Raw genomic sequence first — 23,050 nt, 5'->3', positions numbered from 1 at the left:
TACAAACAATTTCTACATTTTGTTCTCCGCTAATAGGAACTCGGGAGTGATTCTTTATTGCACTTTGAGGGATAATCATACGATCCAACTATGTTAGCATTGTTGAGAGATTGCAGTAGCGAAACTACGGGCCCCAGGCCTTGTTTTTAAGCATTGCAATACCGTTTTTGTGCCCATTTACTATTTTCTACCTTTCTGTTTTTATTTATTTAGATTATAAAAATATATTTCTACCATTCGTATTACACTTTTATCACCATCTCTTCGCCGAACTAGTGCACCTATACAATTTGCCATTGTATTGGGTGTGTTGGGGACACAAGAGATTTTTTGTATTTGGTTGCAAGGTCGTTTGAGAGAGACCATCTTCATCCTACACCTCTCATTGATTGATAAACCTTAGGTCATCCACTTGAGGGAAAATTGCTATTGTCCTACAAAACTCTGCATTTGGAGGCCCAACACGTGTCTACAAGAATAAAGTTGTGTAGTAGACATCAAGCTCTTTTCTGGCGCCATTGACGGTGAGGTGAGTGCTTGAAGGTATATCTTTAGATCTTGCAATTGAATCTTTTAGTTTCTTGTTTTATCACTAGTTTGGTTTGTAAAAGAAAACATAAAACATGGAATTGAGGTTGCATCATATTAGTGATCATCTTTATAATATCTTTCTTGAAAATGATGGTTCGGAAAGTTGTGCTCAATTGTTAGAAGAAGAATTCAATAAAAGTTTGGCACAAAATATTTGAATGATGAGCATGATTGCAATGTTGTTAGTATGAATTCTTTGAATATTCATGACGCTAATGATATGCAAAGCCATAAGCTTGGGGATGCTATGTTTGATGAAGATGATATTTTTAGTCCCCCAAGATTTGATGTGCAAATTTGTTATAATGATTGCACGCTTCCTATTTATGATGATTATAATGATGAAAGTGGATTTGGAGAGGTCATGACTTTATTTAGTGATGAATCCACCATTTTGGATGAGGCTTCAATTGACTATGATAACAAAGTTGCTATTTATAATGTTTATGATGATGACATGTATGCTGTAAAGAATCTTATATTTACTAATTGGAAGCACCATACGAGACGCCACGTTAAACCGTGAAATTATCAAAAATTGACGGTTGATTCAATATCTAATGTGCGTGTAGCCGTTGGATAGAAGTGTGAGGCGTTCTCTCCTATCCCACGTACATAAGTAGTTCTCCACTAGGACTCTCTCAATTTTCCTTTATATAATATATAAGAAATATGAGGCGTGCCCAAGCTTGCTTCATTAGGACTCTCCGTTTCCTAGAATAAGAAAAAAATGCAAATCTGAGTGTCTTCAAGATTTGACGTACACATCTTACATGCAATGGCAAAAAAAATCCATGTTAACCCAAATCAATAAAAATTAATTAAGCTGACAAATTTTGGTTTACTACTAGGATTAACCGAGCGACATAATATGCTAGGAAGTGACAGATGTGACAATAAATCGTATGTTCATGTCTGAGTCCTTTTTCTAGAGATAGAGTCCTAATGATTTACGTTTGGCTGGATCACAAAAACCAAATAGAGTTACGCCTCAAAAAGATCCTAATCAAATTTCATGTAGCTTCCAAGCTAGGTTCCTGTAAGTACGTACTCCCTCCGGTCCTTTTTACTTTGCATATAAGAATTGTCTGAAGTCAAACTTCGTAAAGTTTGACCATATTTGTATGAAAAAATATTAGCATCCACAATGCTAAATTTATACAATATGAAAACTAAAGTTGTGACACATCTAATGCTGTTGATTTCACATTTTGAATGTTGTTATTTTTCCTATAAACTTGGTCAAAGTTTACGATGTTTGACTTTAGACAAATCTTATATGCAAACTAAAAAGGACCGGAGGAAGTACGTGCATAGTGTCTCAATCTAATTTATTTCTTGCGACTATACAGAAAAAGAAAAAATTGCTCTCCATATGCGGAGCCATCATGACTCAACCTCTTGAGATTAAAAGTGAGGCTTTGGGGCGGGACCGAGTGTCTACCAACGCTTAAATTACATCATCAGGGCGCTGGCAACATGGCACTCCAGGTGAAATGGGCTGCGTCGGCTACATCCGACGTTTCTGTATGCGATGTAACGGTGTCATGCAGTTGGCTAAACTCACCGAAAGGTTCGACTGCTGTCTTGCAATCTTCATGTATATATGGTGCAGATAGTATCTTTAGTTTAATTATTTTCAACTATACATATTCTGATGCATGCACGATGGTGAACTATGTACTATCTTTTAGATCATGAATTCGTCTAATTGATGGAAATTAAATGTGATAAATTGTTGAGAGTCAAAGTAAATATCCAATTGTTACGTGCATACATAATGTATATAGGTCCATGGACTTCAAATGTGTTACTCCATCTTTACAGCCATAATTCGTCCTATGTTTCCTGACTAATCCTTTCTATTTTATAAAATTATAACTATTATTACAGGTCACGTGTTTTGGCGTAAATTTTGGTTTTGAGATAATTTCTTGGAAATTATCATATTTTTTTATGAACAATGTAGAAAACGTTGTATATAGATGAAATATTCTACTAGATGAAGTAAATATTTAAATAGAGAAGGAGTTTCGAAAGCCTAATTCTAATATATATCCAGCTCACACGGTAATACTTAGGAAAGAAAAATAAATAGAAAACATATTCAAAATATCATGAATTTACAAAAAGAACATGCTTTATTTATTTTACCTACGTGCAAATTTTCATTATGAATGATATTGCCAAGGTTTGGGCAAAATAAACAGTGCTCTAAAATACTTTTAAAATGGTCTTTTTGGAGTATCATTCTTTCCCTAGAAAATTCTGAATATTTTTTCTTCACTAAATATCTAAAAAATATAATCCACATATACCCATTATAGAAAATAAACATAATCTATTTTCAAGGCAGGTTTATAATCAAACTTTTTAAAGTTGTCCTATGTGTTCTTTATCCCACTAAATTTTTATTATTTCTGGTGTTCGTTGTACTGCGATGATTGAAGATGAATAGATCGGAAGTTTTTCGCAAAAAAAATTGTATGTTCATACTCCATACTATTTGATGGCGAAATGACAACATATAATACGGCTTGGTATTCCATTTCCAGAACTTATAGCTTATAACTGAACAAAACATGCACAGATTACTTATTTCCTTAAGATTTAGCTGGAATGTTTCATATTTGCTATTAGAGACCAGCAAATAACATCACTTCGTTTATTCCTAGTAGCATCATGTGTGTTCTACATATTTATATTTTAACAAATTTGCACGTTTATATTTTTACAATCTATAACTCCGAGGTCTGTTGCAACGACACAAGAATAATGTGTATATAACATTGTGACACATTTGACCATGCAAAAATCATGATAGAAATATTGCATGCCCTATTTAATAACATTCACGAAAACATTTTATTATTGTCAGTAATTTTGTTTTTAAAAAAGAATGTATTAAGTACTAAAAAGTGCTAGCCCGTGCAGTGGCACGGGTTAATGACTAGTAATGATAACCATGAAACTTGTCATCGTGATTATAATTTTCACTCTCATGATAGTTATTTTGTTGAGTTTGCTCCCACCACTATTGATGTGAATAAATTTGCTTATGTGGAGAGTTACAAAATTTCTATGCTTATGTATCTTGAAAAGAATGCTTTATGTGATAGCTATATTGTGGAATTCATTCATGATGCTACTGAAAATTATTATGAGAGAAGAACAAATGCTTGTAGGTATTTCAGTAATATCAAGTTTCCTCTCTATGTGTTGAAAATCTTGAAGTTTTGCTTGTTTTGCCTTCCTATGCTAGTTGATTCTTGTTCCCATAAATTGTTTTCTCATAAAACCCCTATCCATAGGAAGTGGGTTAGGCTTAAATGTGCTTGCCATGTGATTCATGATGCTCTTGTTATGTTTAAATTCTTATCTTTTATGCGAGCATCATTGAAATCATCATGCCTAGCTAAAAGGCATTAAAGAAAAGCGCTTGTTGGGAGGCAACCCAACACTTTTACCTACTATTTTTGTGTGTTCACATAATTGGGCTACTGTAGTAATCATGTGTTATTGCTTTTGTTTCAATGAAGTGCCAAGTAAGACCTTTGGGATGGTCTATGGCGATAGTTGATACGATCTTGCTGAAAAAAGAAACTTTTGCACTCAGGAAAATAATTCTCACTTTCAGCAGAAGCGTGATAAAATATTGATTCTTTTTGAAGATGATTAATAGACAAATTGCCCAGGTTTTCTAATTTTGCAGAATATTTTGAGTAGCAGAAGTATGGTTGGAGTACAGATTACTACAGATTGTTCTGTTTTTGACAGATTATGTTTTCTATGCATAGTTTGCTTGTTTTCTAGTTTCCATGGCTTATATTGCTCAATATAAATTGTGGAAATGATATGCTACAGTGGGAATTGTGTGGAAACAATTATGAATCTTGTCTTTGAAAGTACCAAAAGTGAAATGGTTTGCCCTTTATCATACTAACCCATCTCACAAAGTTCCGTTCGGTTTTGTGTGATTGAAGTTTTTCAAGTTTTGGGTGGGATATCGATATGAGGAGAATATGGGGTGACAAGACCCTAAGCTTGGGGATGCCCAAGGCACCCCAAGGTGATATTCAAGGAAGATCCAAGCAACTAAGCTTGGGGATGCCCCGGAAGGCATCCCCTCTTTTGTCTTCAATATTATCGGTAACCTCACTTGGAGCTATGTTTTCATTGGTCACATGATATGTGTTTTGCTTGTAGAGTCAATTAATTTTGTTAGAACTTGCTTGCTATTATTAAGAATAATGTTTTTCATCTTTTATTTCAATAAAAGCGGCATTGATAGCCTTTACTATGCTTATTTTACAAGTCTACATGTTACTGTTTGAAAACAGAAAGTTTACCGCTGTTGCAAAAATTCCCTAGAAAAGCCATAATGTGATAAAATGTTGAAACTTTTTGCAAAATGAGATCTGATAAATTTTCTACAGTGTGGTAAATTTTCATAATTTTTGGAGTTAAAGAAGTATTGATACTCTTGCATTCTTTACAGACTGTATTGTTTTGGCAGATTTCTGTTATGTTTGCATATGTTTGCTTGTTTAATGATTCTATTTGAGGATAGGAGCATTAAATATGCAGAGGCATTTAGTATGCAATTTTAAATAATAATTTTAGTGATTTGCTACAGTAGGGAATGATAAGGTTTTTGCATTGGTTTATACTAACTTATCTCATGAGTTCTTGTTGAGTTTTGTGTGGATGAAGCTTTTGAGATTTAGGAAAACCGTGATACGAGAAGAATTAAGGAGACACAAAAGCTCAAGCTTGGGGATGCCCAAGGCATCCCAAGATAATATTTCAAGAAGTCTCAAGCATATAAGCTTGGGGATGCCCCGGTAGGCATCACACCTTTCTTCTTCAATAACTATAGGTTAGTATCGGTTGAGCCTAAGTTTTTTCTTCTTGACATGATGTGTGCTATTATTAGAATGTCATTTTATTTTGTTTTGCTTGCTGTTTTAATAAATTACTTAGATCTGAAAGTTTTAAATAAAATAGAGTTCTCAAATAGTTTCCAAAGAGGCTAAGTAAGCGGCATTCACATCCCGTCAACAAAGCTCTTTTCTATGTCATTTACTCGTGTGCTTCACTTATATCCTATGAGTAAATTGTTGAATAAGTTGAATTTCATGAAGTTGAAATCATATCATGCCTAGTGGTAGCTTCACATTGGGCTTAGAAAGTGAAATATTTTGAGGCTTGACAATCACAATATTGGCCATACAAGCAATTCACGAATAATTAGTATAAGGAAGAGAACTTTCACATATAAATACACTATCATGGAAATCTTTTGTGACTGTGAGCCCCCATCAAAATATTATATGCCAAAATTGTTGATGTTGTACAAGGAAGACAACGTAATGGTTTATGTTTGTTCATATTCACATAGAAGTTATATTGTCATAGATCCTTCAACATGTGGTGCTTGCTCCCATCTTTGCTAGCCAAAGATTCCGCACCAAGTAGAGATACTACTTGTGCATCCAAAAATCTTAAAGCCAAATCTTATTTTCAAGAGTCCACCATACATACCTATATGTGGTATTCCTTTGCCATTCTAAGCAAATTTGTATGTGCCATCTCTAATTTTCAAAATATATTTCTCTTTTGTGTGCTCGTACCGCTCGCGAGGCGGTGTGGGGTGGCCAATATTTTCCATGCTAGATGTGTTATTCTCATGATGTGTGTTTATTCGCTTGTCATTGCACAAGAGTAAGGCAAATGTATTAGGGATGCCCAGTCCCAAAATGAAAAATGAATTTACTTTATGTTGTCAAATAATAAATTCCTTGGAAAGTGTTGGTATGGAGGGCACCCGTGGATACGGTTAGCCATGGAAAGTGAAAGTATGGTGGAAAAAGGAATGAACTTTATTTTCTATTTGGGAACCGCTTGTGATATATCTAGCACGGAAAGTGTTGGGAGCTCTAAGTCATTTTCGTTGGTGGGAAAAGTATGCCTCTCAAAATGTTTTTATCTCTCAATTTTTGCTTTGAGCTCTGGCACCTCTAAAAATCCCTACTTCCCTCTGTGAAGGGCCTATATTTTACTTTTCAGTATTTACTTTTATGCAAAGAGTCAAAGTTTTTCTCTCTATTCCTTTTTATTTTTCTCTTTTGGCAAGCATCATGTGGTGAGGAAAGATCTAGGCACATATGTCTAGTTGAATATGGGTAGCATGAGTTATTATTGTTGACATCACCCTTGAGGTGAATACGTTGGGAGGCAAAACAATAAGCCCTATCTTTCTATCTGTCCGGTTGAAACGTTATGTTCATGTGTATGCGGTGAGTGTTAGCAATCATAGAAGACTATATGATGGTTGAGTATGTGGAGCTCTTATTTAAACTCCATTGAATAAGTTGAATTGCAATTGCTTGGTGACTAAGAACATAGGTTGTTGGGTTTCAAGAGAATTCATTGTTTGAACCTTAACATGTGAATTGGTTGCTACTATAACATGAGAAGTTTCATAAGAAAGAATTGTTGTTATGATGCTAGGAAAAGTGATTGAAATTATCATTGATCAAACTTATCCACTTTGCTAGCATTCACACTTCATAAATTATTTCTTTTATCATTTACCTACTCGAGGACGAGTAGGAATTAAGCTTGGGGATGCTGATACGTCTCCAACGTATCTATAATTTATGAAGTATTCATGCCAATATATTATCATTCTTGGATGTTTTACAATCATTTTATATCAACTTTATATCATTTTTGGGTCTAACCTATTAACCTAGTGCCTAGTGCCAGTTACTATTTTTTGCTTGTTTTTTACATCACAGAAAATCAATATCAAACGGAGTCCAAACATTGTGAAACTTTACGTGGATTTTTTATGGACCAGAAAGAACCCAATGGGCCGGAGCTGCACCTCGGGGGTGCCCCGAGGGGGGAACAACCCACCAGGGCGCGCCAGGGGGCCCTGGCGCGCCCAGGTGGGTTATGCCCACCCCTGGCGCGCCCATGTGGGTTGTGCCCACCTCGGTGGCCTCCCGTACCCCTTCTTTGCACTATAAATTCCCAAATATTGCGAAACCCATGGGGGTTAACCTAGATCAGAAGTTCCGCTGCCGCGGGGCTCCATAGCCATCGAAAACCAATCTAGACCCGTTCCGGCACCCTGCCGGAGGGGGGAATCATCTCCGGTGGCCATCTTCATCATCCCGGCGGCCACCATGATGAGGAGGGAGTAGTCCACCCTCGGGGCTGAGGGTTTGTACCAGTAGCTATGTGTTTTATCTCTCTCTCTCTCATGGTCTATATCATGGGCTTTATTAATATAGTCGGATCATATGATGTTTCTCCCCTCTATACTCTTGTTGTGATGAATTGAATCTTTACCCTTTGAAGTTTTGTCTTGTCAGATTGAATATTCAGAGATGAGAACACATGATATATGTCTTGCGGTATGAATACTTGAGGTGACAATCGGGGTATCTTATTGATTCACTTGATATATGGTATGGCATTCAACTCGCGGATTCCCGCGGTGATATTGGGGTAATCTATGCATAGGGGTTGATGCACGTTTTTATTATCTTTTCTCCGACGGAAACTTTGGGGTCGCTTTGTAGTTCTTTGTGTGGATTGAGTATTATGAATATGATTTTGCTTTGGTGTTATTCTAGTACGAACTCTAGGATAGATCGAAAGGAAACAATAGCTTTGTGTTATTTTTGTACAAACTCTTGAATAGATCAAACGGGAAGAATAGCGTTGAGGTGGTTTCATACCCTACGAACAATTTATATCTTTTGTTCTGTGCTAATAGGAACTCGGGAGTGATTCTTCATTGCACTTTGAGGGATAATCATATGATGCAACTATGTTAGCATTGTTGAGAGATTGCAGTAGTGAAAGTACGGACCCTAGGCCATGTTTTTAAGCATTGCAATACCGTTTTTGTGCCCGTTCACTATTTGCTACTTGCTGTTTTTATTTATTCAGACTATAAAATTATATTTCTACCATCCGTATTACACTTTTATCACCATCTCTTCGCCGGACTAGTGCACCTATACAATTTGCCATTGTATTGGGTGTGTTGGGGACACAAGAGATTTCTTGTATTTGGTTGCAGGGTTGTTTGAGAGAGACCATCTTCATCCTACACCTCTTACGGATTGATAAACCTTATTTCACCCACTTGAGGGAAAATTGCTACTGTCCTACAAAACTCTGCGCTTGAAGGCCCAACACGTGTGTACAATTATAGAGCTGCGTAGTAGACATCAATGAACTACTCACGCATCAACTGTAGGGCAGTAAGGATGAAGTAGAAGCCCTCCATGATCGATTCCCCCTCCGGCAGAGTACTGGAAAAGGCCTTCAAATGGTATCGCAGAAGAATAGAAGCTTGTGGTGGTAGAAAAAGTGTTTCAGGTGGCTTTCTAGTGTATTAGAAATATTTGGGAATTTATAGAGGTGGAGTTAGGTTAAGAGGTGCCACGAGGGTCCCACAAGCTCAAGTGGCGCCCCCTCAAGGCGCTCCTGGTGAGCTTGTCGCTCCCTCTTGAGTCTTATGGTCTTCTCCCGAACCTTCATGGGTCCCTTCTGGTCCATAAAAAATCACCGTAAAGTTTCATCACGTTTGGACTCCATTTGATATTAATTTTCAAAGAAGCAAAAACAAGCAAAAAAACAATAGCTGGCACTGGGCACTAGGTTAGTCCCAACAACTGATATAAAATAACATAACAAACATCCAAGTTTGATACTATAATAGCATGGAATAATAAAAAAATATAGATACGTTGGAGACGTATCGGGATGGAACAATCAGATTCACAGATTTTGTTGGCCACAACAAGCCATTTCTTATCATACCTATAATATTAAAATTTAAGATATTCCAGGCTCTATTCATGTAAAGCAAAAGGTTTAACACCAGACCAGTACCATTTTAGTCAATCAAACCCTGGCAAGTTACCCCCCTGTAACAACCCGAAATTAATTTAGATTTTTGGGATGTTACACCCCCAAGTGCAGGACCCACTAACACAACTTACATCTGAGAATACAACAAAAGACATGGATGTTTTAGAGACACAACCATTACAATAACTAGTTGTTGCTACTACCTTTGCTCTTGGCTTCTTTGGTAACAGCGCTCGAGGAGTTGTGTGAGGTCATAGTCTTCAGCTTCTTGTTACCCTCTAGCTTGTTTCTCTCCCTTTCCTCCTTAAATGTTAACCATGCATAAACTGGAGGTAAGGTTTTTAGTAACTTTTCCAGGAATAGTGGGAGGCTGTGCTTTACAAGCATACAATTTTTATCTGTGCAAACATGTTTCTTGTATCCTTTGTTAAGTGATTGCAATCTGAAGCTCCTTCTTACCTCAGTTTCTACTAGTGGCAATTTATCTTTCCTTTTCTTGCCTCCATAGATGGCAAATGCGGAAGAAGCACAGTGACCTTCTCCTGTAGACGAGTGACCCTTTGAGTGACTGGTAGATCATCTTGCCCTATCGGCGCAGAAGCAGAGGGCTGCAGGATACAAGTAGGTGACTTAATATGCAGAGGTTTGTCAGGAATAGCAAAATATTTGAGGGTTTTTGATTTATATCCTTGAATAATAAAGTCCTAGACTCGTGACTTGACAAACTGTTTAGCCCATTAAACTAGTCAGTGGAGACAATAGCAAGAAAGTTGACCCATTCTATGGGCACTTGGATTACCTCTTTGCTGTTTTGAGTAGGAGCAAATGTCTCTTTCCATATTTTAGCCCCTTCCTCTCCAAGCAGTTGTTCACCAGTCTAAAGTGGTTGAGATAGTGGAGTTCTCTTGATCACTGGGTCATGGCCTAGCTCTAGAATCATAACAAGACCCATTGTGGGATTATGATTATGAAGTAAATAAATAGGCCTGGGGAATCCAAGGGGAGCAGAAATTTCATAATTGTCTTGCTACCTGACATAGCTTGCTCATTCTAATTTTGTTGTGTGGTAAGCTCTCTATGAATAGGAGCAGAGCACTGTGCTTCTGTATCAAAAAGGATGTTGCTGACAAATTAAACTTGTTAAGGAGCAAACTGACTTTTGATATGGCCAGGAGTGAGAGCAAAAAACTGTTCTTTAGAAGCTATTAGTGCCTCAGCTTCAAATTGCATTGGATCATTGTCCACCTCCTCAGTATCATTCTAGTTTTTGGACAGAATAGCTTCAAGATTGTAATCTAGTTCCATAATCCTCATTTTATGTTCCAAGTTGGCAAAGTTCCTTGGCTCTACCTGGTTGTTGAGCTAGAAAAGAGGGCTCTGTCCTACAACATTCATGGGTTGCTGAGGAGGCCCAACAAGCAAGTTTAAATCATTTTCTACTATTGGGAGCGTCAAAAAACAAAATTTATCCAACGACTTCACTTTCCTTAATACTCTTTGTAAACAAATATACGAGCATTTAGATCACTACTTTATTTCTTTTATCATCAAAATTGTAGCCTATCTTCCCCATTTTTGGGGGAGGGGGTGGGGATGGGGTGGGGTTAGCCATCCAAATCCAGTGCCCAATACCACCTTGTCGGTACAATGCCACAAATGGTCGTTGTAGTATCACCGTCATATCCGCCGGACAGCTACCACCGCTTCAAAGCACTGTTGAGGCATCGTCAACTGGTTGACAAATGGGCCATGTTTGTCGGGTTGGTTATTCAGGGTGGCACTATTGGGGATCCACTAGAGTGTTAATCCCCAATAACTAGAAATGTATTATAGGGAAGCCCACATAAGTGGTTATTATGGGAGTTTTATTAGGGAACTGTGGGGGGTGCTCTAAGTCCCTTCATATGGCGATGTGTTGCCAACCTAACCGTGGTTCATAAGTTCAACAAACGTGTGCCATTCATCCCAACTCCATCAAATCTATCTATTGAGATACTAAGCCCCCAAGATTTGAAGCCTTTCGATGCATCAGGGGTTATGAGGCTGCTCTGGGGGCCAGGTGAGTGTGTGTCACTAGTGGCTGCCCACATTGAAGTGGACCAGGAACAATGATTTTCATGCAACTCATGAAGCAAACATTTATAAAATCCCAACAATCCCAAGCATGGACACATGCCAACAACACTGGCTAGATGTACTTCTAGACTTTCTAAAGGCTGTAGTGGTTGGCGATATGCCGCATCGAATGATGCAATGTAATTCTTTAATTCAATTTAAGAAGACCGTACTCTACTCCTATACCCTTATAGTGCATAATAGTTTCGGTACAAAACAGACACACTTATAACTATAATTTATCGGCCAATTTTTCCTGATTTTTAGAAGGTTCTAGGAGGTATTGTCATTTTTTGCTTTTTCTCTAGTGGTTTTAATAGTTTTTTATTTTTTCTTTTCATGTTTCTTTTTCTTTATTATTATTGTTCGTTTTCTTATCTTTTTATTTTGTATTTTATCTTTTCACATTTTAATTTGATGAACATTTGTTACTAAACTCCATAGATTTGGATTCTCCTGGTACGCTAGGGTCATCGAGGTCATTGTGGGCTCCACCTGTAGCGGTTCATGTCACATTATTTTAGCAAAAGTGTGTGTCGCTGGTTCAAAATTTTGCGTCTATATGCATGGAGGTGTGGCGAATTTCCACATATAAGTGAACCAGGAACTTTCATTTTCATGCAGCTCATGAAGCACACACTTGTAGATACCCAACGATCTCAAGTGTGGACACGCGCCAACAAGTACTCCCTGACTTTGTAAAGGCCGCATTGCCTGGCGATATCCCGCATCCTGTGATGTATTGGAATCCTGGTAATTCTAGTCACAAAAGGGACCGTGTCCTACCTTTATAGTGCAGAATAGTTTAGGCACACACACACACACAAACACACCTATATAACCGTCATGGCTCGTATGGTCTTCCTTGTTTTAAGAAGGTTCTAGAGGGTATTGTCGGGTTTTTAGTTTTTCTTTGTTTTTTGCGTTTTTCTATACTGGTTTTAATAGTTTTTTTGGGTTTTCCCTATTTTTTCTTTTCATGTTCCGTTTTTTACTTTTGATTACTTTATCCTTTTAATTTTCTTCTCTTTTTCATTTTTATTTTCTTATTTGAAATTTTAATCAATGAATATTTATTAAAATTCATAAAAAAATCAACGAACATTTTTTTCAAATTCATGGTTTTTAACTCATGAACATTTATAAAGCATGTGATCCTTTTTAACTTTTGAAGCCTTTTAAGCTCGTGAATGTTTTTAAAAAAATTAAGGTTTTTTTAATTCGCACCATTTTAAAAAATCGGAGATTTTTTAAATCCGTGAACATCTTTTGATTTAACAAACTTTTCAAATGAAAAATGATAGCCGGTTTTTTCTGAGCTAGCTATGGAGCGAGTGGAGGAAAAACCAAGTGAGCGAAGCGCTTTGTGTCGACCCTTGTGAGCATTGCAGAAGCAATTTAATGGTTTTTAACATGTAAGAGGAGCTCTCAAGGGGCTTACACAAACTACCACTGGCTAAAGCGAGGCTGAAACGTATAAGTGCACCATAGCCACGAAGGGTACAATTCCGCTCTCCTCTCAGAACAAATATCATCTCCAACCTAGCACAATATATGATATACGCAGTAGTAACGTAGTACACACATTTGTAAGGAACTAATCTCTCTTTGTTGAAAAAGGAAAGAAACTGGGGGTAAGGGACAAGGCAGCAGAGTTTGAGCAGGACTATATTTGCCGCCTTCACATAGGAAAAGGTGGCCAAAGAGAACAAAAATTGAACCAGCACAGATGCGGCTTGGTTACTTGTTGAAACAAACTCTGCATCACCCCTTTATATATTGATGGTTGCACATGGTGTTGGTGCATCCACTGTCCCATATAACCGTTTAGTTGTTATTAATCTAATATTGCCGCTCGAAAATTGAAGCAATGCCACTGTTAAAATAAAATTACATGTTTAATGAAGGTTATTGTTAATATAATCTCCCTGTTAATATGAATAATGCCACCGTTTCAGAAATGCTACTGTCATGCTTTCTGTCCTATTTAGATAAGTTAGACACTTCTTTTTATGGGCGTATGTGTCATCCACTGTTATTGTCTAGTAATTGTTTCCTTTGTGCCTTTGTGCAAACAGGGATATCTACTTCACCTTGTTGCTATTGCGACCTTTTGGTGCATTGCACAAAATATGTTTGTTTTCAAAGCGTTTTGTGCAGTTCAACTAAAATGTTAGACTGGCAACGTTGCTTGATTGCTTGATTTTGGTGGAACTGCACAAAAGGAGATCAGATTTCCTATTGGCAAATTTGTTTCAGATCTTGTTGGTGTGAGTTGTTTGAATTCTGCGTCATGAGAGGTCAATGTCGGCCTTCTTCTACGTGACTGTGAAGTGCGCTTTCATATGTCATGCTACTTATATGGTAATGTTCCTTGATTCCAGTGAACTTCACAAAAGGAGATCAGACTTCCTATCTGTATGTGCACCGTAATATCTCATTGAGGTAAGATAATATATTTCACAACTGTTTGCCTATATTTTCTACTGTCATTGGGAAATTAATGCTATTGTTTAGTGGCACACTTGTGCTCCCTAATTGATATGCCAAATCTTATATTTAAGGCCAAGCTTGTCTGTTATGGGACCAAGTGATGAAGGGGAAGATGTTGGAAATATCAACACCTTATCAATTAAACTAATCCGAGAGTAAATAGCAAGCATGGCAATCACATTATATACTAACGGATGGCTTCCGGTCAAGTTCATCATCTATATGTTGTACACAATAAGCCTCCTGACAAAGGTTGGTAGTGGCCCGCGGATTTCATCCATGTGATTCAGCTTTGTCATCTCTATTGGTATTGTGCTACTGTTTAGCTACTGTCATGAGAAAGTGCTATTGTTTTCCATGTTAATCTAATGCCACTAAGGAATTAGGCACCGTTTGGCCACCATTAGAGCCACTTATAAATTGAGGATAATGAAAATGCTTCTATTTTGACTATAAGTTTCATCAATTGGTCCCATTGTTAATGTAATGACATGCTTTAAATATTTCGACAAACATGGATGCTTATTTTAGTTGAACTGCTCAAGAAAGAGATTGCAATGACTTGGCCATTTTTCCATCACCTCTGTCAAGGACTTCAAAGGTCTCAACAAATTTACCTCATGGCAAGATGCTAGACCCAAAAAAGAATATGATTTCAGATAATTCTCTTGACAAAGATTAGTACCGACCTTCATCCACATGATTGTGCTTTGTCATGTTGTGCTACTTGTATTGTGGTAATATTTTGATTAAATGTTTAATTGAAGCTATTGTATTGCTATCTTTTCCTATTAAGACAATGAAGATGCTTCTATTTGTGAGCCTATATTTCGTCAACTAGTACCATATTATTGTAATAAGTTTTTTCTGTATTTATGCAAATAGGATGTTCAACTTGATTCCAGTCGAACTGCACAAAATGTTTGGATGGTTCGTGGCCTCCATAATACTTCATCATGAACAATACATTGAATAGTTCTTGAATCATTCGTTTCCACCTTCAGGCACCAAACTAGCTCCATGAAAGGAGTTTCCCTTGTGTTTAAGGCCATACAACATATAACGACGAAATCCTGCAAGCCACGTGCGGTAGTTAGTCGATTTTAGTGGAATTGCACAAAAAATTAGCTGGTTAATCCAGCACGAGGTTCCATGTCAATGTGCAAATTGATGACAAACCCCGCACATTCCACAATCGTAGGAATTTGTTATTTTGGAATGAGAAAACCTTGTCAAAGTTTGCTCATTGATGTTAGCAAGAAGACATGCATTTGATATTTTGGAATGGGAAAACCTTGTCAAATTTTGCTCATTGATGTTAGCAAGAAGACTTGCATTTGATATTTTGGAATGGGACCCCCTTTGCTGTAAGCAACATCAACCGATTTTTCTTTCTTTGTATGTCTTTAGTTGTGAAGTAAATATTTGATATGATGTGTGAATCATTGAGATGCAAAAGCATGCATGTTGACTTATATATGGTAATCTTATGAGTTTGTTCTGAATGGTGGCTATGATTTACCCGCTTGTGATTTTGATTGCAATGTTGAATTTGGAATGCGACAACACATGGCATAATGATGCAAGGTGCAGCCATGCTAAAAAGCTTCTCAAGCTTTATGGTCCGTGTGAAACCGCGGCAAACGAGCCGATTACCATGCTTCTTAAGAATAAAATTTAGTAAAGTGCCCATGTGGACCCACATCGTCATCAAGCATACCATGAAGGTCTAGATGCTGGTGTAGTTTGTGCACTTAACAGTTCATCGTCTTACTGTTTCATGTATAGTTGATGTTTACTACCCAACTTGTATTCTTGTAGACATTTTTGGGCCTCCAAGTGCAGAGTTTTGTAGGACAATAGCAAATTTCCCTCAAGTGGATGACCTAAGGTTTATCAATCCGAGGGAGGTGTAGGATGAAGATGGTGTCTCTCAACCAATCCTGCAATCAAATACAAGAAATCTCTTGTGTCCCCAACACACCCAATACAATGGTAAATTATATAGGTGCACTAGTCCGGAGAAGAGATGGTGATACAAGTGTAGTATGGATAGTAGATATAGGTTTTTGTAATATGAAATAATAAAAATAGCAAGGTAGTAAGTAGTAAAAATGAGTACAAACAGTATTGCAATGCTTGGAAACGAGGCCTAGGGCTCATAATTTCACTAGTGCAATATCTCAATAGTGCTAACATAATTAAATCATAATAAAAATAGTAAGGTAGCAAGTACTCCCTCCGTAAAGAAATACAAAAGCGTTTAGATTAGTGATCTAAATGCTCTTATATTTTCTACTGAGGGAGTAGTGAAAATGAGTATAACAATCCCTCACGTGTGATAAAGAATCACTCTAAAGTTTCTATCGGAGAAAGTAGGACGAAAACGTGTATCAACCTATGTTCCTAGATTACCCCAATGTCACCACGGGAATCCACAAGTTTATTACCAAAACATATATCAAGTGACTCAATAGAATACCCCGTTGTCCCCACAGGTATCCACATGCAAGACATACATCAAGTGATCTCAATTCAAATATTCAAACCAACATAACGAAACCTCAAAGAGCAAGACTCAATTCATCACAACAAGATAGATAGGGAAAAACACCATATGATCCAACTATATTAACAAAGCTCGTGGTACATCAAGATCGTGCCAAATCAAGAACACAAGAGATAGATCAAACACATTGTTACTGGTACATACCCTCAGCCCCGAGGGTGAACTACTCCCTCCACGTCATGGAGACCACCGAGATGATGAAGATGGCCTCCGGTGATGATTTCCCCCTCCGGCAGGGTGCAGGAAAGGGCTCCAGATGAGATATCTTCGGAACATAGGCTTGCGGCGACGGCGTGGGAGTTCTAGGTTTCTTTCTAGGGTTTCCTACATTTATATGAACTTTTGGCGTTGGTTTCACGTCAGGGGGGCCTACGAGGGACTGACGAGCTCAGCCCACGCGCCCTGGGGGGAGCCACACCCATGAGCTCATCACTCCCCTGGACTTTGTTTGGTCTACCTCCTAGGCTTCGGGGGTCTCTTCTTGCCCATAAAAAATCACCATAAAATTTCAGCCCAATCCGAGAACTTTTATTTTTGCACAAAAATAACAACATGATAGTTGTGCTGAAAAAATCATAAATCCGGGTTAGTTTCATTCAAATCATATAAAACTGCACCAAGACCATATATAATTGTTGTAGACATGACATGAATACTTCATAAATTATAGATACGTTGGAGATAGGTTAGTATGATAAAGGGAAAATGATTCACTTTGACATTGTCAAGACAAGATTCATGATTGTTCCTACATATTGCTTACTATAATCTATTATTTCTACAATTTATATTGACCAATATAATCCATTGAAACTATAAGACAAGCGAACTGTGCAGTGAAAACAGAATCTGTGAAAAACAGAACAGTCTGTAATGATCTGAACAAACACCATACTTTTGTAACTCCAAAAAATCTAAAAATTTAGAACAATGTGGCAAATTTGTCTACCAATAACGTGTAAAAATACAGAATTTTATCACGTGCCAGTGAATCACAGTAATTCCAGCACTGGGCACAAAAGTTTATGTTTTTGCATAGAATCAAGTTAACTATCATCCACACTATCCCAAAGGCCTTACTTGGCACTTTATTTAAACAAGGGCTATAAAACATGATTACTACAGTAGCTTAATAATGTTGACACACAAAAACAACAGGGGTAAATATTGGGTTGTCTCCCAACAAGCGCTTTCCTTTATAGCCTTTTAGCTAGGCATGCTCATTTCAACGATGCTCACATAAAAGTAAAGAATTGAAACATAACGGGAGCAACATGAAGCATGTGACTAGAACATTTAAGCCTAACCCACTTCCTATGCATAGGGATTTTGTGAGCAAATAATTTATGGGAGCAAGAATCAACTAGCATAGGAAGGCAAAACAAGCATGACTTCAAAACATTGAACACATAGAGAGGAGACTTGATATAATTGACATAAGTAAAAACACATGTTCCTCTCTCATAGTAATTTTCAGTAGCATCATGAATAAATTCAACGATATATCTATCACATAAAGCATTCTTTTCATGATCCACATGCAATTTTTTATTACTCTCCACATAAGCTTCATCAAGAATAGTGGAAGCTGCTACCTCTTGAGCACTGCGTTGGTTTTCCCTTGAAGAGGAAAGGGTGATGCAGTAAAGTAGCATAAGTATTTCCCTCAGTTTTTGAGAACCAAGGTATCAATCCAGTAGGATATCACGCTCGAGTCCCACGCACCTACACAAACAAATAAGAACCTCGCAACCAACGTGATAAAGGGGTTGCCAATCCCTTCACGATCACTTACGAGAGTGAGATCTGATAGATATGATAAGATAATTTTTTGGTATTTTTATGATAAAGAGAAATAAAGATGCAACGTAAAATAAACGGCAATAGAAATATCTAAGTGTTGGAAGATTAATATGATGGAAGATAGACCCGGTGGCCATAGGTTTCACTAGTGGCTTCTCTCAAGAGCATAAGTATTACGGTGGGTAAACGGATTACTGTTGAGCAATTGATAGAATTGAGCATAGTTATGAGAATGTCTAGGTATGATCATGTATATAGGCATCACATCCGTGACAAGTAGACCGAAACGATTCTGCATCTACTACTATTACTCCACACATCGACCGCTATCCAGCATGCATCTAGAGTATTAAGTTCATAAGAATGGAGTAATGCTTTAAGTGAGATGACATGATGTAGAGGGATAAACTCATGCAATATGATATAAACCCCATCTTTTTATCCTCGATGGAAACAATACAATACGTGCCTTGCTGCCCCTGCTGTCACTGGGAAAGGACACCGCAATATTGAACCCAAAGCTAAGCACTTCTCCCATTGCAAGAAAGATCAATCTAGTAGGCCAAACCAAACTGATAATTCGAAGAGACTTGCAAAGATAAACCAATCATACATAAAAGAATTCAGAGAAGATTCAAATATTTTTCATATATAATCTTGATCATAAACCCACAATCCATCGGATCTCGACAAACACACCGCAAAAGAATATTACATCGAATAGATCTCCAAGAAGATTGATGAGAACTTTCTATTGAGATCCAAAGAGAGAGAAAAATCCATCTAGCTAATAACTATGGACCCGAAGGTCTGAAGTAAACTACTCACACATCACCGGAGAGGCCATGGAGTTGATGTATAGGCCCTCCGTGATCAATGCCGCCTCCAGTGGAGCTCCGGAAAAGGCCCCAAGATGGGATATCTCAGGTACAGAAGGTTGTGAAGGTGGAATTAGGTTTTCGTGGTGCTCCTGGATGTTTGGGGGGTACGTGGATATATATAGGAGGAAGAACTACATCGGTGGAGCAACAAGGGGCCCAAGAGGGTGGAGGGCGCGCCCAGGTGGGTAGGCGTGCCCCCCTGCCTTGTGGTCTCCTCGATTGTTTCTTGACGCCCACTCCAAGTCTCCTGGATCACGTTTGTTGAGAAAACCACGTTCCCGAAGGTTTCATTCCGTTTGGACTCCGTTTGATATTCCTTTTCGGTGAAACTCTAAAATAGGCAAAAAACTGCAATTTGGGCTGGGCCTTCGGTTAGTAGGTTAGTCCCAAAATATTGTATAGAAGTGTAAAATAAAGCCCATTAACATCCAAAACAGATATTATAATAACATGGAACAATAAAAAATTATATATACGTTGGAGACGTATCAAGCATCCCCAAGCTTAATTCATGCTCGTCCTCGAGTAGGTAGATGGTAAAAACAGAATTTTTGATGTGGAATTCTTCCTAACATATTTCTCAATGTAATTTTATTTATTGTGGCATGAATGTTCAGATCCGAAAGATTCCAGATAAAAGTTTAATATTGACATAAAAATAATAATACTTCAAGCATACTAACTAAGCAATCATGTCTTCTCAAAATAACATGGCCAAAGAAAGTTCATCCCTACAAAATCATATAGTTTGGTCATGCTCCATTTTCGTCACACAAGAATGCTCTCATCATGCACAACCCCGATGACAAGCCAAGAAATTGTTTCACACTTTAGTAATCTCAAACTTTTTTCAACTTTCACGCAATACATGAGCGTGAGCCATGGATATAGCACTATGGGTGGAATAGAATATAATGAAGGGGGTTATGTGGCGAAGACAAAAAAGGAGAAAGTCTCACATCGACGCGGCTAATCAATGGTCTAGGGAGATGCCCATCAATTGATGTCAATGCAAGGAGTAGGGATTGCCATGCAACGGATGCACTAGAGCTATAAATGTATGAAATCTCAACAAAAGAAACTAAGTGGGTGTGATCCAACTTGCTTGCTCACGAATACCTAGGGAACTTGAGGAGGCCCATTGTTGGAATATAGAAGCCAAGTTCTATAATGAAAAGTTCCCACTAGTATATGAAAATGACAAAACAAGAGACTCTCTATCATAAAGATCATGGTGCTACTTTGAAGCACAAGTGTGGAAAAAGGATAGTAGCATTGCCCCTTTTTATTCTCTTTTTTTGGGGCCTTTATTTTTTATTTTTTGGCCTTTCTCTTTTTTTATTTGGGACAATGCTCTATTAATGATGATCATCACACTTCTATTATTTACATCTCCATGATTACAACTCGATACTAGAACAAGATATGACTCTATATGAATGCCTTCAGCGGTGTACCGGGATGCGCAATGACTCATGAGTGACATGTATGAAAAAAATTTGAATGTTGGCTTTGCCACAAATACAATGTCAACTACATGATCAAGCAAGGCAATATGACAATGATGATGCGTGTCATAATAAACGGAATGGTGGAAAGTTGCATGGCAATATATCTCGGAATGGCTATGGAAATGCCATAATAGGTAGGTATGGTGGCTGTTTTGAGGAAGATATAAGGAGGTTTATGTGTGATAGAGCGTATCATATCACGGGATTTGGATGCATCAGCGAAGTTTGCACCAACTCTCAAGGTGAGAAAGGGCAATGCACGGTACCGAAGAGGCTAGCAATGATGGAAGGGTGAGAGTGCGTATAATCCATGGACTCAACATTAGTCATAAAAAACTCACATACTTATTGCAAAAATCTACAAGTCATCAAAAACCAAGTATTACGCGCATGCTCCTAGGGGGATAGATTGGTAGGAAAAGACCATCGCTCGTCCCCGACCGCCACTCATAAGGAAGACAATCAAATAACACCTCATGTTTCAAATTTTTTACACAACGTTTACCATACGTGCATGCTACGGGACTTGCAAACTTCAACACAAGTATTTCTGAAATTCACAACTACTAAACTAGCACAACTTTAATATCACTATCTCCATATCTCAAAACAATCATCAAGTATCAAACTTCTCTTAGTATTCAATGCACTTATATGAAAGTTTTTATTATGTCTAAAAGAAAATTGCCATGTTGTTCTAAAGGACTCTCAAAATAATATAAGTGAATCATGAGAGATCAATTATTTCTATAAAATAAAACCACTGCCGTGCTCTAAAAGATATAAGTGAAGCACTAGAGCAAAAACTATATAGCTCAAAAGATATAAGTGAAGCACATAGAGTATTCTAATAAATTCCAATTCATGTGTGTCTCTCTCAAAAGGTGTGTACAGCAAGGATGATTGTGGTAAACTAAAAATCAAAGACTCAAATCATACAAGGCGCTCCAAGCAAAAGACATATCATGTGGTGAATAAAAATATAGCTCCAAGTAAAGTTACCGATGAACGAAGACGAAAGAGGGGATGCCTTCCGGGGCATCCTGTAGGATCGAAAGTATGTCTAGAGGGGGGGGGGGTGATTAGACTACTTGACCAAATAAAAATCTATCCTTTTCCCAATTTTAGTCTTTGGCAGATTTTAGCTATCTTAGCACAAGTCAAGCAATCTTAACACAATTCAAGCAAGCATGCAAAGAGTCTATGAGCAGCGGAAAGTAAAGCATGCAACTTGCAATAATGTAAAGGGAAGGGTTTGGAGAATTCAAACGCAATTGGAGACACGGATGTTTTTGTCGTAGTTCCGATAGGTGGTGCTATCGTACATCCACGTTGATGGAGACTTCAACCCACGGAGGGTAACGATTGCGCGAGTCCACGGAGGGCTCCACCCACAAAGGGTCCACGAAGAAGCAACCTTGTCTATTCCATCATGGCCATCTCCCACGAAGGACTTGCCTCACTAGCGGTAGATCTTCACGAAGTAGGCGATCTCCTTGCCCTTACAAACTCCTTGGTTCAACTCCACAATCTTTGTCGGAGGCTCCCAAGTGACACCTAGCCAATCTAGGAGACACCACTCTCCAAGAAGTAACAAATGGTGTGTTGATGATGAACTCCTTGCTCTTGTGCTTCAAATGATAGTCTCCCCAACACCCAACTCTCTCTCACAAGATATGGATTTGGTGGAAAGAAGGTTTGAGTGGAAAGCAACTTGGGGAAGGCTAGAGATCAAGATTCATATGGTAGGAATGGAATATCTCGGTGGGACCGATCGCTCATCTCGGTAGGACCGAAACATTATGAAGGGAAACAGAGAGATTACAACCCCATCTCGGTGTGACCGAAATCCCTATCGGTGAGACCGATTTGCCTAGGGTTTGTGGCAGTGGCTATGACATTTGAAACTCGGTGGCGCCGGATAGAAAGAATCGGTAGGGCCGAGTTTGACTTTTGGTTTAGGTCATATGTGGATGTGGGAAGGTAGTTGAGGGTTTTGGAGCATATCACTAAGCACTATGAAGCAAGAACCTCATTAAACAACACCTCATCCCTCCTTGATAGTATCAGCTTTTCCTATAGACTCAATGTGATCTTGGATCACTAAAATATAAAATGTAGAGTCTTGAGCTTTGATCTTGAGACAATATTTTTGTCCTTAATATTTTGAGGGGTCCACTTTCCTCATC

This window comes from Triticum aestivum, chromosome 2A (genome assembly GCF_018294505.1).
Source record: "Triticum aestivum cultivar Chinese Spring chromosome 2A, IWGSC CS RefSeq v2.1, whole genome shotgun sequence".
Classification (NCBI taxonomy): Eukaryota; Viridiplantae; Streptophyta; class Magnoliopsida; order Poales; family Poaceae; genus Triticum; species Triticum aestivum.
This window is presented reverse-complemented; position numbering follows the sequence as displayed.